Here is a 12,728-nt window from a genome sequence, read left to right as displayed (position 1 = left end):
TTGAACGTCCTCATTTTTGACTGAAGTCTCTTAAACGACCTACATCACAGTTTGTGTCTTGGGGGAAGAATATTATTAGCAACACGGTGCTATACGTTTGTGGTTTGTTTATTTTCAAATGTCCCCTTCGATTATTCCACATTGTGTTTAAGTTGACCAGTCGCTGTTATCTGATGGCCTCAGCATCCCTGGATGACGCTTTAATATGACCTCCTTCCTTTGTACAGATGATGCTCGACAGGGTCTGAGATCCAGATAAACACTTGTTAACGCAACAAGACACAGATCTCAGTGTATTCATGGCCCGTCTGCATCAGCCCATCAGTCATTTGCATGTGTCCTTGTTTGTGCTTGAGAACGTGACAGATTTTCTGTACGGGGAATCAGTGAGCACCCCCACTCCCCCCACCCCACCCTGCACTCATCCCTTCCGTCTGCTTTGTGCCACAGCAGAAGCATCGGTATTAACATAATGATGCCGTACATGTGTCTTTCCCAATGCTGCAGTGAATGTGGACCATATGGCGATGACGTAAACGAGGAGAAAGTGCTGAATGTGAGCTGAGCCGTGTGAGCGGTCTCATGATTAGCAGAGAAAGCAGTCATCAATCCGAGGGTTTGCTTTGGCGAAAACAAACATTTCCCTCAATGACTGTTATCACTTTTGTTTTTCCTTGTGCTGACAAAAGTCCCAGCTACAATATTTACCTAAACAGCAACATCTCAGCTCCAAACCACAAATTGTCCTCCCTTGTGCTTGGGGGTTTTCCCAGCTCCTCTTCTCCACAGGCACAGACACTCCAGGAGGGTGGGAGGGCCCCGGGACGTTCTCTGAATAACAAGGCCCTCTCATGAGCAGACACCCCAGGGAGCACGAGGGCCCAGCAGGCCGACGAGTCCACATGAGTACGTACATGCACCCACAGAGTGTTTGTCTGGGGGCAGAGGTCTGATCCCTGAAAGAGTCCGAGCGAGCATAATAAACCCGAGCTGACAATGTTAAACTGTGATGGATATCTGTGATGTCACAGACGACTGCCAAAGCTGAGCTGTGTGTGTTTTTAAATGTCCATTAGTCAGAAACTCAAGATCACAAAGATACAAATTCAACATGGGACAGGAGCTTATAGTCAGAAAGAAGCAATAAAAGAAAAGTTGGACTTTTGTGATACAGTGGTCTTGTTATCCACCTTCTTTCATAAATCACTATATTTTTTCGTCATTCTATTTTTTATCCTTTTTTTCCTATCCGTTTCGGACTCCTGCAAAACAAGTCACCTATCTGAAAAGATTCTTGGTTCAAGTACATATTACATATGTTACATGATAATTACATATATTTGAAAACTACGGGGGCGCTGTAAATCACAACAGCAAAACACAAAACACAACAAATCTCGAAATTTTTGCATTGGTCCGATCAGCAACAAGCCTCGTCGATAGCAGGCCCCTAATTTTTCCATGAGAAGTTAATACCGCTGTGTTTTCCTTATTTGTTGGCGAGCTTTTTTAATTTGCTGTTGTGTTTAATACGATTTTCTTCAATGTGTTTTGGACTTCAGAGCCACCGGATACAGCACAGGATGGTGTAACAGATGTCTTGTATTTTCCCCCACATTTTCCGTTGAATCCGAAAACAAATAAATGAACGTGAAAGCGTTTCAAAACAGTACGTTTCCCCTCCTCACATATTGAGAGACTGATGCATGTGATGGTCCAGCTGGTGATGTGATTGCCAGTGATGGAGAATCCAGTCTTGTCCCGTGTTATGCTTCCAGTTTTCCATTTGGAGGCGTTGCCAAAAGGTGAGGGTGAACTTGTCAGATTGAGATTTAGTGCCACAGCCGTCAGAGGCTGGTGACCCAGGGTCAGAGCAGATAACCCTCTGTGTGTCCACCGGAGCAAATGTATTCCACAAAGAAATCAACCAACCAATCAAATTATATTTGTATAGCCCATATTCATAATCACAATTTGCCTCATAGGGCTTAACAAGGTGCAACTTCCTCAAAAAAGAATGAATCCAGAGGCAGGCACCATTTTTTTGCAAGCAGAAGTTTTCATCCTTACATGTTTTTCTGTTCGACAACAGTCGTTAAACACTGACATGATTGATCTACAGCGAGGCAGCAGACGCACACACACGCACACACATACACGCACACACTCTTTTGAACTGCCTCACTTCACATTCCCCCGGTTTGCCAACATGTTTACCCAGTGTCATGGAGCGCACTGGCAGTCGTGCTTACTTGTGTATCTAATGGCAGGGATGTTAGCTCAGGGGGTCGGCCCAATGAGGGTAATGGCCACTATGAAAACAGAGGCCTTCTGGTGGCCCGGCAGGAGGTTTGGGCAGGGGGACGGGGGACGGGAGGGGGGGGGTCCTCTCTTGTTCAGGGTCTGTTTGGAGGTTGTCAACAGCACCCGGACTATTTTGCAGCAGGAACAGCAGCAGTGGCTCAGACCTGATGGACAGAACAGATGGAGAGCATTTTACGTGATGGAGTCTGGGCTGTAACAGATAAAGACCCTCATCCCTTCCTCCTCTGCTCTGTTCTGTCAACGGGCAGAACAGCAGGCCTCACGTCAGACTGAGCTTGACACAGAACTGGGCTTTTGTATTCATCTGCTTTAAAATTCTACGTTACTTTCTCTTTGTGTGAGTTTCTGAAATTAAGTGAGCACATTCAAATAATTGCCTGAAAGTGGTGAAATGATACTTTTATCATTTTGATCATTCATACTTTTATGTTATTTGCTTTGTTTTTTTAACACAGACAATCAAATTAAATTTAATCTAATGCAATTATTATTGTTATTTAAATGTCACTTGAATGTTACACACCTTAAATCTTGAAATTATGCTGTTGATTAAATATAATATTAATAATCAGAATAAGGGCTTCAAAAAGGTAAATGTAATAGAGCAAAAAATGTTGTAATCTAACACTAAATGGAATTACTCAAGTACAGGTACCTCAAATTGTATTTTAATGTGCTCATACTGTTACTTATGTATTTAATACACAACTCATCCTTTATAATGGAAAATTGGATATGGTAGCTCTTATTAAATGCATATCATTACAAATCCTAACCCAAAATAAGCGGCTTTATAGAGCTGCTGGTTCAGTAGAATTCTATGTGTAATTCATTAAATGTCGAAAGTGTTGGACAAAGATAAACTATGACTGTGGAACCAATAAATGTGAATCTATTGCTGTTTTGGAGTAAAGTTATTGTATTCCTTCACATTCTTGTTGCTGGAGTATATAAACCCATCAGTGTCCAGCAGCTCACCACTGGGGTGCCCAGAGCACGGTGGGCTTTGCAGAGGGTCAGCCCGGGGTCACCCTCCACATCTGGATACATCATCAGCCTCTCCAGATCTGCACAGAGACGCCAGTGTTCTGATACCAAACACACATCTTGTGTCTGACAACATCTTGTTGATAAAAATATGCATCGTATTCAGCAAAAAAAAAGGTGTATGGGCCACAAACTGCATTTTGCCGTCTAAAACCTGTGCTGGGATTGGTGTTTACTGGGGTTTTCTGTCAGTGAAAGTAGGTACGTTGGATAATGAGCATGTCGAGATCTATTACCTTCAGGTTAGAGGTTCCGGTCACGGTCATCAGTGTCTGATATCTCCTACAGCACCCTGAGCTTCTTAACTGATTTGAAGTGATCTAACAGATGTGGCTCGCTTCACTTCTTCTATCTCATCCGCCTTCGCTTTATGTAAACACTGCTCATTTACGCTGCTGCTTGTTATTCACATGTGAGCGAAAATGATCTGATGTGTAAGGTTTCAGTCGGGCTGGTGGACTCCCGCGGAGCTCCATCGGGATCAAATACATAACCTTGATTGATCATCGCTCACCTGGCCCCTGTCTGGTAATTTAAGAGCCATGCAACCGCATCCGAGATTTGCTCGACAGCTCCTAATTCAATATGCTCATGTTCGGCCCACGTCCGTGCCCTGTGTTTCAAGGCAGACTGCGTGTCTGGCATGTGTGAGTGCGGCGGGCATCTCCGATTTTACAGCAAGTCGTCAGATCAAAGTGAGGGCTGGTGCCGGCAGGTCACGGGACAGGGTGTTGCGTGCAGAAACGCTCTCGGGTCATGTGTGAACCATCCAGCACGGCTGTCATCGGAGGATCCCCGGGGTGTGCTCTCGCTGAGTGATGGCCTCACACTGGAGCCCCGAAACCTGCAGGCCAGAGAGGATCTGGACTGCATATCTAACAAGTACTACTACTGCTGCTTCGTGTTTGATGCCAGGTGTCCAGGGTCTGCAGATGGAATACATATATATGCACAATTTACAACACATGCCAGTTTTTGGCTAATGAAGGAAAAACGACAGAGAATTACTCCTCAAATACCGGAAGTTTCTGTTCTTTGTTTGCAGCAGTTTCTTGCATTCTTCCAGCTCATGTTTGAGGTTGTAACAAAAGAACTGTAAAGTGTAACACTTCTCCCTATAAAAAAGGTAACAGGAGAAACTCAAAGCAACGCCCCACAGCAACAGTTTGTGCAGCCACAGAGTGCTTCCCCTGCAGCAGGGAGGAATTCACCCTGGCAGATGGCGGGGCCGAGGCCCCTGAGGCCCCAGGCAATGCTACACCCTGGGACCCGGATATCTAATCGCGCCCTGTTGAGCCTCTCACCTGCTGCTCCGACGCTCACAATGTTATCTCATCTCTCTGACCTATTGTGGCTCCCATCGGTGATAATGGCAGTGGAGAGACCCAGGCAGCGCCGGAGCAGAGGCTCGTCCTCCCTGGAGAGACACGGGATCATGGGAAACCTCAGAGTAATCGATCTCCCCATCTTGCCTCCCCTGGCGGATCTGGTTTCGTATCGAGACCTGTGGACAGCTACTGCGTTGTCTACAGCACAGATTTCTTTGTGTTATTTTTATTTTTTATTATAAATGAGATCTGGTTGATCACTATTTGCCCTTTGTACGTTTGTGTATTAGATTCTTTACTTGAGAAGGAACGTTTTTCTTAATCACCAGGAAAAGCTGTGTAGCATTAAATCCGGCTCAAATGTCTACTATAAACAATGGCATTTAATTTGTTTATTCATGTTCTCCTGTCTCGCCATTCCGCATCACAATGGGAGAACATTTCCCCTCTTACACTGCGAGTTCATAAACGGCCAGACCATAAATTTACGGCCTTCGGTTAACCACAGTTGGTTGCATTTTGAAATCTTTGAGTCTCGCAATGCACTTAACCAAACCACAGTGTTGTGGAGAATCTTGTTGTTGTTGTCGTTGCTGCCTTTATTCCCGCTCTCCGCCGTTTAAATTCTCGCTGAGAAATCACCACGCAGCTCCGGCCTGACCTCGGTTCCCGACATCTCAGTCAGATACGGTCACAGTGGCCCAGTTCTCACTGAGCTTTGCTGGATCATTAGTTAGACTCTCATTGCTTTATTTTGCCTCTTGAGCATAAAGCAGCATCACACACTGGATGAGAAAGTGTCTGAAAAACCTGTTGTTTCAGAAATATAAATATATATATATATATATTTATATATACACTTCATGTCAACAGGAGTTCCAGTCTTTATGCAACTCAGCGGAACTTTGTATGGAGCTCAAACAGTGTTGCTGTGCTAGTGAGTTTTGGATCTGTTTAAGGTAATAAAGGAACATGCGACAATGTGGCTCGTTAATTTATACATTTTCTAATTATATTCTTTGGACACTCACTTGTAAGTATACATTTTGGATGCCTAATAGCTCACCTGGTTCAGTGGGCGTGTACAGAGTGCTGAGTGCGACGGGTTTGGTTCTGTCCCTTTGTTTTCACATGTTTTCACCCCTGTCCATTTGTTTGTGTTATGGAAAACCTGCTGGACAGATTACAAAAAAAGTATTGCAAGATTGAGCATGGAACTTGGGACTGATATTTATGAGTGTGAGGAAATTGGGGAAGATCCAACTGAAAATCCAGATAATTTGATAAAGGACTGTTGGGGCCCTTCCAGAGGTATGTGCTCCACTGAGTGCCATTGTAGTTGGTGGTGGTCTTTTCATGGGATTTATTTTACATTTGGAAATGAAAAGAATTATATCATTAGACCTGTTGTTAGTTAGAAAGATTAGATGTTGCACTTCCACAAAGTTGGGGAACTCATAAGAAAGAGAAACGGCTCCAAAGACAGTGGACCCTAAATTTGCAATAACAGCTCAGTGACTTTAATTATTAAGAAGATGATGGTCTAAGAACAATCGTCAACTCTGTTAGTTGCACTTATACATCCCACTTACATGTAGCACTTTGTAGTTTGACTTGTTGAAGCTAATGCACGTGATTCTTGCTGCCCTGGGTTTGTACCCTCATGGTTGAATGCACTTGGATAAAAGCCTCAGCTGAATGATATGTAATGTAATGTAATGTAATGTAATTATCCTCCTATGCGACTAAAATAATCACATCTTTAAAAGCCCACGACTAAAGTTTGTGAGTCTGAGGTCCACGCTGAGATTTTGTCAAACTTTGTAAACAGTTTTTCAGTGCAACAGAAGATATGAAACATATTTTAACAAGATGAAAAGAGGTTTTTCATGAACACACAACTGAACATGTGTACAAAGTTGTGGTTGTTGCTAGCGAAATGTTTTCCAGGGTTTGTTAAATTTAAGGTTAGAATGTGATAGTACATGTTGAAATTGAAATGAGTGGAAAAATATGATAAGGTTATGAATGTCACACGTAGCTTTACACTCCTGACAGTCTAGTGTAATGATCCTGCATTTCAACTGCTGCTGTGGTTGTACGGTGAAACCATAAAGGGAAGGAAGTGAGGGGGGTTTCACAATGATGTTTCTCATCACCAGTTTCTATACGAACAGGAATAAAAAGTATCTTCTTTCCTCAGAAAGCTGCGGCTGAGGATAGAACAAAAGAGATCAAATGGAGAGAGCACACCCAATTACTGTGTGAGCCACTCAAACTGTGTCACCTTTGTTGTGGCACGATCAATATGTAACCAAGAGACAGGCAGAGCTCTTTAGGTCTCAGACAATGCAGAGAGGAGCCAAGAGAGAAGTGTGTGTGTTTTCACATGAGGTCTCCTATAGATCTGGTGTCATTAAAGGTCATGTCACAGTCATGTTTTCCACTTCAGGCAGCTTTAAGGAGGATATGAGCCCTGGTGAAGTGAAACCCCCTTAAATCCAACATGGCTTAACAACATGGAAAACTTTCGGTTTCAATGTATGAAACTGGAGGATATTTTGTGACTTTCTATTCTGGCAGAGCAACACATCTACGTTATATGTAATGTTAAAGTATAATTCCGATAATAATCACAGGATTGTGAAGATTTTACAGTTTGGACGAGGCTCAAATGTTGGATTGATCGAATTAAGAAAAGAGTCTTAATGTCAAGTGACTCCTGCAACTTTTTTCATTAAAGCAAAAAGGGAAACTGACATTTAAACTACTTTCAGACATGAACTGAGCTTTCTCCTGAGAGAGAGCAAATGTCAAAGTTAGTTCCTCCTGACACTTTCGGCAGCAGCCTCCCTGAAAAATGTCTGATTGAGTTCATGTGAGAATACGGCAGGAAAATGTCTGAAAAATTCAAAGCGAAGTGATTGGGCCTGTTCAGGACTTTACTAACACACGATGGAAAACAAAACTGAGAAGAAAAACTAAAATAATACAAATATCCTGGGATAAAAAAGAGGAGCCATACATGTAGAAGACATCGACAAAGATGTAAAATTGGAAAGACAATGAGATTTGAGTGGTATTGGGAATGAAGGCACACGCCGGTGTCGATGTGCTGGACACAAAAATAACCCTAACCCCCATATTCTAAACGGGCTCCACCTCTGGAATGTTTCAGACATTTTTCTGTTGTTGTGAATTTGTCCGACCTGAACAATCTCCTGCTGCGTTCTGTAGCCTATGTGCAATTTATATAAAAGTATACATTTTCCAGACATTTTCCAGAGTTCATGTCTGAAGTCAGAGTCTGACAGAAATCATACAAAGCTGGATTTTAGGCTTTGTCACAGTCTCAATGGAAGTGAGATCATATTTCAGTTCACTAATCTGTAGATAACATTGACTTTTCTGTATCGAAGCGTTATCCAGTTCACATAAGGTGACTTGAAGATCCAATCGGTCAATGGTGTCTTTGTGTGGAAAATGATAAATAAAGTTTCTATTCAAAAACACGCAGAGATCATCACCTCTCTGTCCTCGGTGGAATTTATGGCCCCGGTGGACAAGACTTTTTCTGCAGGCAAAACAAACTGTGGAGTGAGACGCCCTCCCTGAGAAACAGAGCAGGGGTTGACTGCAGCAGAAAGTTAAAACGATAACCCTGTGCCATTGTGTGCCTGCTGCCGGAGCATCTTCTGTTGCACTGCGGTGTGTAAAACACGACGGCGATAACAGCCAATCCCAAGCATCCCCCCCCAAAGAAAAAACAAATCCGACATTTGTCTTCCACTAATACAAACACAGAATCTTTCTTATCTTAAGATAGATTGCATCTGTCAGACCACCACAATTCAAAGAGAGGAAACTCTTTGTAATGTTAGGCCTCTCGGGACAAAATGGCATTTTGCAACGTATATGAAAACATACTTTGGTAGAGTAGAAAGCCGACTAATGGGTGTGTTTACAGGGGAAAGTTAATTTGCTGATTTTAACATCTGAGAGGAAAATGTGTACTAAACTGATGATTAATCTCCCGGTGCGACATACAGTTATTTTCTCCTTTTTATCTGCCATACACAAAGCAGGGATTGACCAAGTTTATTGTCTCTCAACAAAAAGAAAACACTGAATTTTGGGGGGGGGGTTGATGACGCTTCTGACGCGAAAATAAGAAAAAGAAAATATATCTCCTGGTGAAAAAGTGGTGTCACACATATAGAAGACACTTACGAAGATGTCTAGGGAGTTTTTGGCAATCAGAGCTGACACCGGTGTCTGTGTGTTTACAAGAAAATCACGTGATATCTGCGTCACTTTCTGTCTCAGGCAAACCTCCCGCTGTGTTGTGCATGTGTGAAAGGCAAACTATGGGTAATCTCTCGCCAATTCTCCAGATTGTACCCACAGGTCATGTCTGAAAACGGCTTATGTTGGTTGACACAGCTCACAGAGCTCAAAATCTATACAAAAGGAGGATGTTATAAGTTCTTCCTACTGACAGTAAGCCTGCTGAGAGACAAACAAATGGAAAAGAAACCAATAGAACAGCCCTCAGTAGAGTTTATACCTCCACCAAGGCCCCAACAGTCCCCTTACCTTCTATCAAACTTCACCAATATGTACAAACTCATAGATACAAGTTCCCTAGATAGGCCTGATCTTTTTCATTAAGATCCATGAATTATTTACTCCCTGGGGGATTGATTAAAATGTGAAAAAATGCCCTTTCTTGCTTATTAAAGAAAGTGAAGAAAAAAAATCCTGGATTCGCCTCTTTGTCCAGATAAATATAATTGTGGATTCTTTCTTGTCCCATGCTCCTTTCCTTCCCCCAAGTTTTGTTAAAATATGTCAAGAAGGTTTTGTGTAATCCTGCTGACAAACCAATCAACAAACCAACCAACCGACCAACCAACCAACAAACATACAAATGTACAGGGGTGAAAACATAACCTCCTCGATAGAGATAAAAAACCAAACAATACTCCTTTACCTTCCTGAGCCTCCATCTGACAAAAGTGACTCAAATGCACGACTCACAGACACCAAACAAAGTTCCAACAGTTCACCTTCATTAAAAGGTTGTGGAGGTGAGAGCAGGTAATGACTGAGAGGCAACAAGCAGGTGGTGCTCAGGAAAGATGTAGGCAGGGACGCAAGTCAAAAAGAAGTCCAACAACACACAAACCAAAAGTGCGAAAAAAACTGGACTGCTACCACTGGGACGACACAATAGACAATCTGTTGGACCAGTACATACCATCATAGGGAGCTAATGAGGGAATTGGGTACAGCATGGGGGAGTCAGGAGACTAGAAAGGCGGGAAGGGACTGTTGTCGAGCAGGTGGTCGTAACAGGGTCTGAAACGAATAAACGACAAACTGAATGAACTGTGACAAAAACTGGTTCAAGCTGTTCTGCGCTCTCTCTCTAATCCTGAATAGCATGCAGTCTGTATGCTAATGTTTTAGCATACACACTGGATATTCAGTGACAGTCCCGTTGTTGCATAAGCTGACCAACATGTCCAGACTCAGAGAATCACTGCAGCAATGACAACAAATGACATCAACCGGTATTGTGACGGTGCTGAAGTAACAGAGGAGGATTAGACTCCGTCAAACCTCTCTTAGCGGTTCATCCAAGAGCAACATCCTGCGCTCCATCAGCAACAACAGCATCGATTTGTTTGCTTTTCACTTATCATGTGGAAAAACGTGACTCATTTAATGACACGGACAGAAAAAAAAAGAAAAAAGAAAAATCAAAGCTGCTATGCATCCTCACGAAGTGGCCCCAACATAAACAGTGATCTGTTGAGCAGCAGAGTAAACTTCCTCTGCTTGCACTGGTGCACACACTTCCTGAGGGGATTGAGCGATGCATCAGTCTCAACCCCCGTTCTCCACAAAAGGCTGGAAGTGTTTCACCCGGCGGGCAAACGGTTCAACCGAGCAAATTCAAGCCACATGCTGATGGCGCTTCTCTCCCGGTTCTCATGATGCTGTAGGTGAAGGCATGTTTTTATGTTGCAAGGTTCCTGAAAGTGTGTTCAGAATTTCCAGCTTCATTCTTTGAATAATAAAATGATTGTGTTCCCGACAGGACAGTGCCGGTTTGTCAGTTGGTCAGTCCACCACTGTGGTCCACTCAACAACTACCAGATGGACCGCCATGAAATTTGAGGCAGATATTCAAGATCCAGAGGATTAATAATGTCTTTGTTGATGCTCTGACTTTTCCTCTAGAACGACCAACAGGTCAATATCTTTTCTTACTCAGTGAAATACCTCAACATTTATTTGAAGGATTAGTGCAAAACGTTGGTTAAATACTCTTAGTTCACAGATGAGGTATCCTGGTTACAACGTCTGCGAATCCCTGAACCTCTGCTGCACGTATGCTAATTAGCAAATGTTAGCATGCTATACACTAAACTAAGATTGTTAGGATGGTTACATTATTATCCATGCCGATGGAGGAGTGGGTGAAGTGTTTGAGTCCACGAGTTTCAGGGGTAAACAGCGTTGCAGTCAAATTCAAAACAGATAAAGTAAATGGCGACCACTCCTTCAAACGTAAAAAAAACAACAGTTGCAGTTACTGAAGAAGTGGTCGGCCATTTACTTGAATTGTATTGGATTTGGATGCAGCGCTGTTTACCCCTCCATCGGCATAGTGGTGAATAGATATAAGTGAATTTTTATTTTTGGGTGAACTATCCCTTTAATATGTTGCTGAACTGCATGGGGGTGCCATTGCAGTGATCTGCTTGTTCTGCATGGAGTAGAACTTGAGAAAAACTCAGGCACCAGCCACTCAAATCAAAGTTCAAACTAATATTTAAGCGAAACGCTAACCGATCAAATTAATGCGAATACAGGTCCTGTCAGACAACAAACATCAAAATATTGGTGAACCTTCATGTGTGGAGTTTATTACCTGCATACTTCACTTTACGTTTCATGGACAGCTAGATATGCAACACTAGCCCAAAGGTTGGCTATGTTTTTTTTTCCGAGCATTAGCTGTTGGTTGTTTTCGCCGGCACCAAGCACCAGTAACGACTAAATCAAGCTCTACAGCAACACATACATTTGAGTGCCCAGTCATTGTGAGCATGTTAACTCAACCCATGTGCCAAAGTCGAATGGCAACACACTTATTCAAGCATCAGACTGTCTTGGGAAATTTTCGTTCTCAACCTGAAATCGAGCAAACAATAAAACATGGCTCACTTTCCCACAATGTCTCGTATTCGGATTATATTCCTCTCTTGTAGATCTCAGCATTAAGATGTTTTCTGAGAAACATGTCTGTTACTTTATTGTTGTGGAGAAAGTGGATTAACTGTTTCCCCTATAATTCAGTGTGTTCAACAGCTTACTTTTGATTTCCTGCTCCATGGCTGCAGATTAATATCTCCGGTGGCAACAGCCCAATTGCAACAAACCCCTGAGTATGAGTGTCCCTAACCTCAGCACCCTGAGAAACGCTATAGCCAGATCCGTAGCGCCGCATAATTGGAGGCAATTGGGGGAACAGCAGATACAGTGTGTGTGAGTTCTAGTGGCCTGGGGAGCGTCCCACCCAGGGAGACTGGAGAGGAAGCTGTACAGATGGAGGTCAGAGTTGGGTGGCTCACATCCTACTCGGTATTTGTCCTGTTATTCCAATCTCCGCCAACACACAGAGAGGATCCTGATTAGGGCCAATGTTCAGGGAATCAGCGCGAAAAAGCACCATTTTGAAACCTCTGTTCCACAAGAGATTCTTACAGTAACACAATCCAATCATGAACATGAGAGCATGAATTGACGCTTAGTAAGCTGCAGGATTTCAAGAAGAGTTTTAAAATGCGGCCTTTGGGGTGAACTTGCAATGAAATTCTTCTAAAAGGCTCAGAAAGCTTTAAAGTATTAGAACATTTTTTTGTTCTAAACTGTAATTTGACATCTAAAAAGGATGCCAGATGCTACTTTGCAGCTTGAATTGGCCAGTTTAATGTCCTCGAAGACTTTGAAGAC

The sequence above is a fragment of the Hippoglossus stenolepis genome, chromosome 16 (genome assembly GCF_022539355.2).
Source record: "Hippoglossus stenolepis isolate QCI-W04-F060 chromosome 16, HSTE1.2, whole genome shotgun sequence".
Classification (NCBI taxonomy): domain Eukaryota; kingdom Metazoa; phylum Chordata; class Actinopteri; order Pleuronectiformes; family Pleuronectidae; genus Hippoglossus; species Hippoglossus stenolepis.
This window is presented reverse-complemented; position numbering follows the sequence as displayed.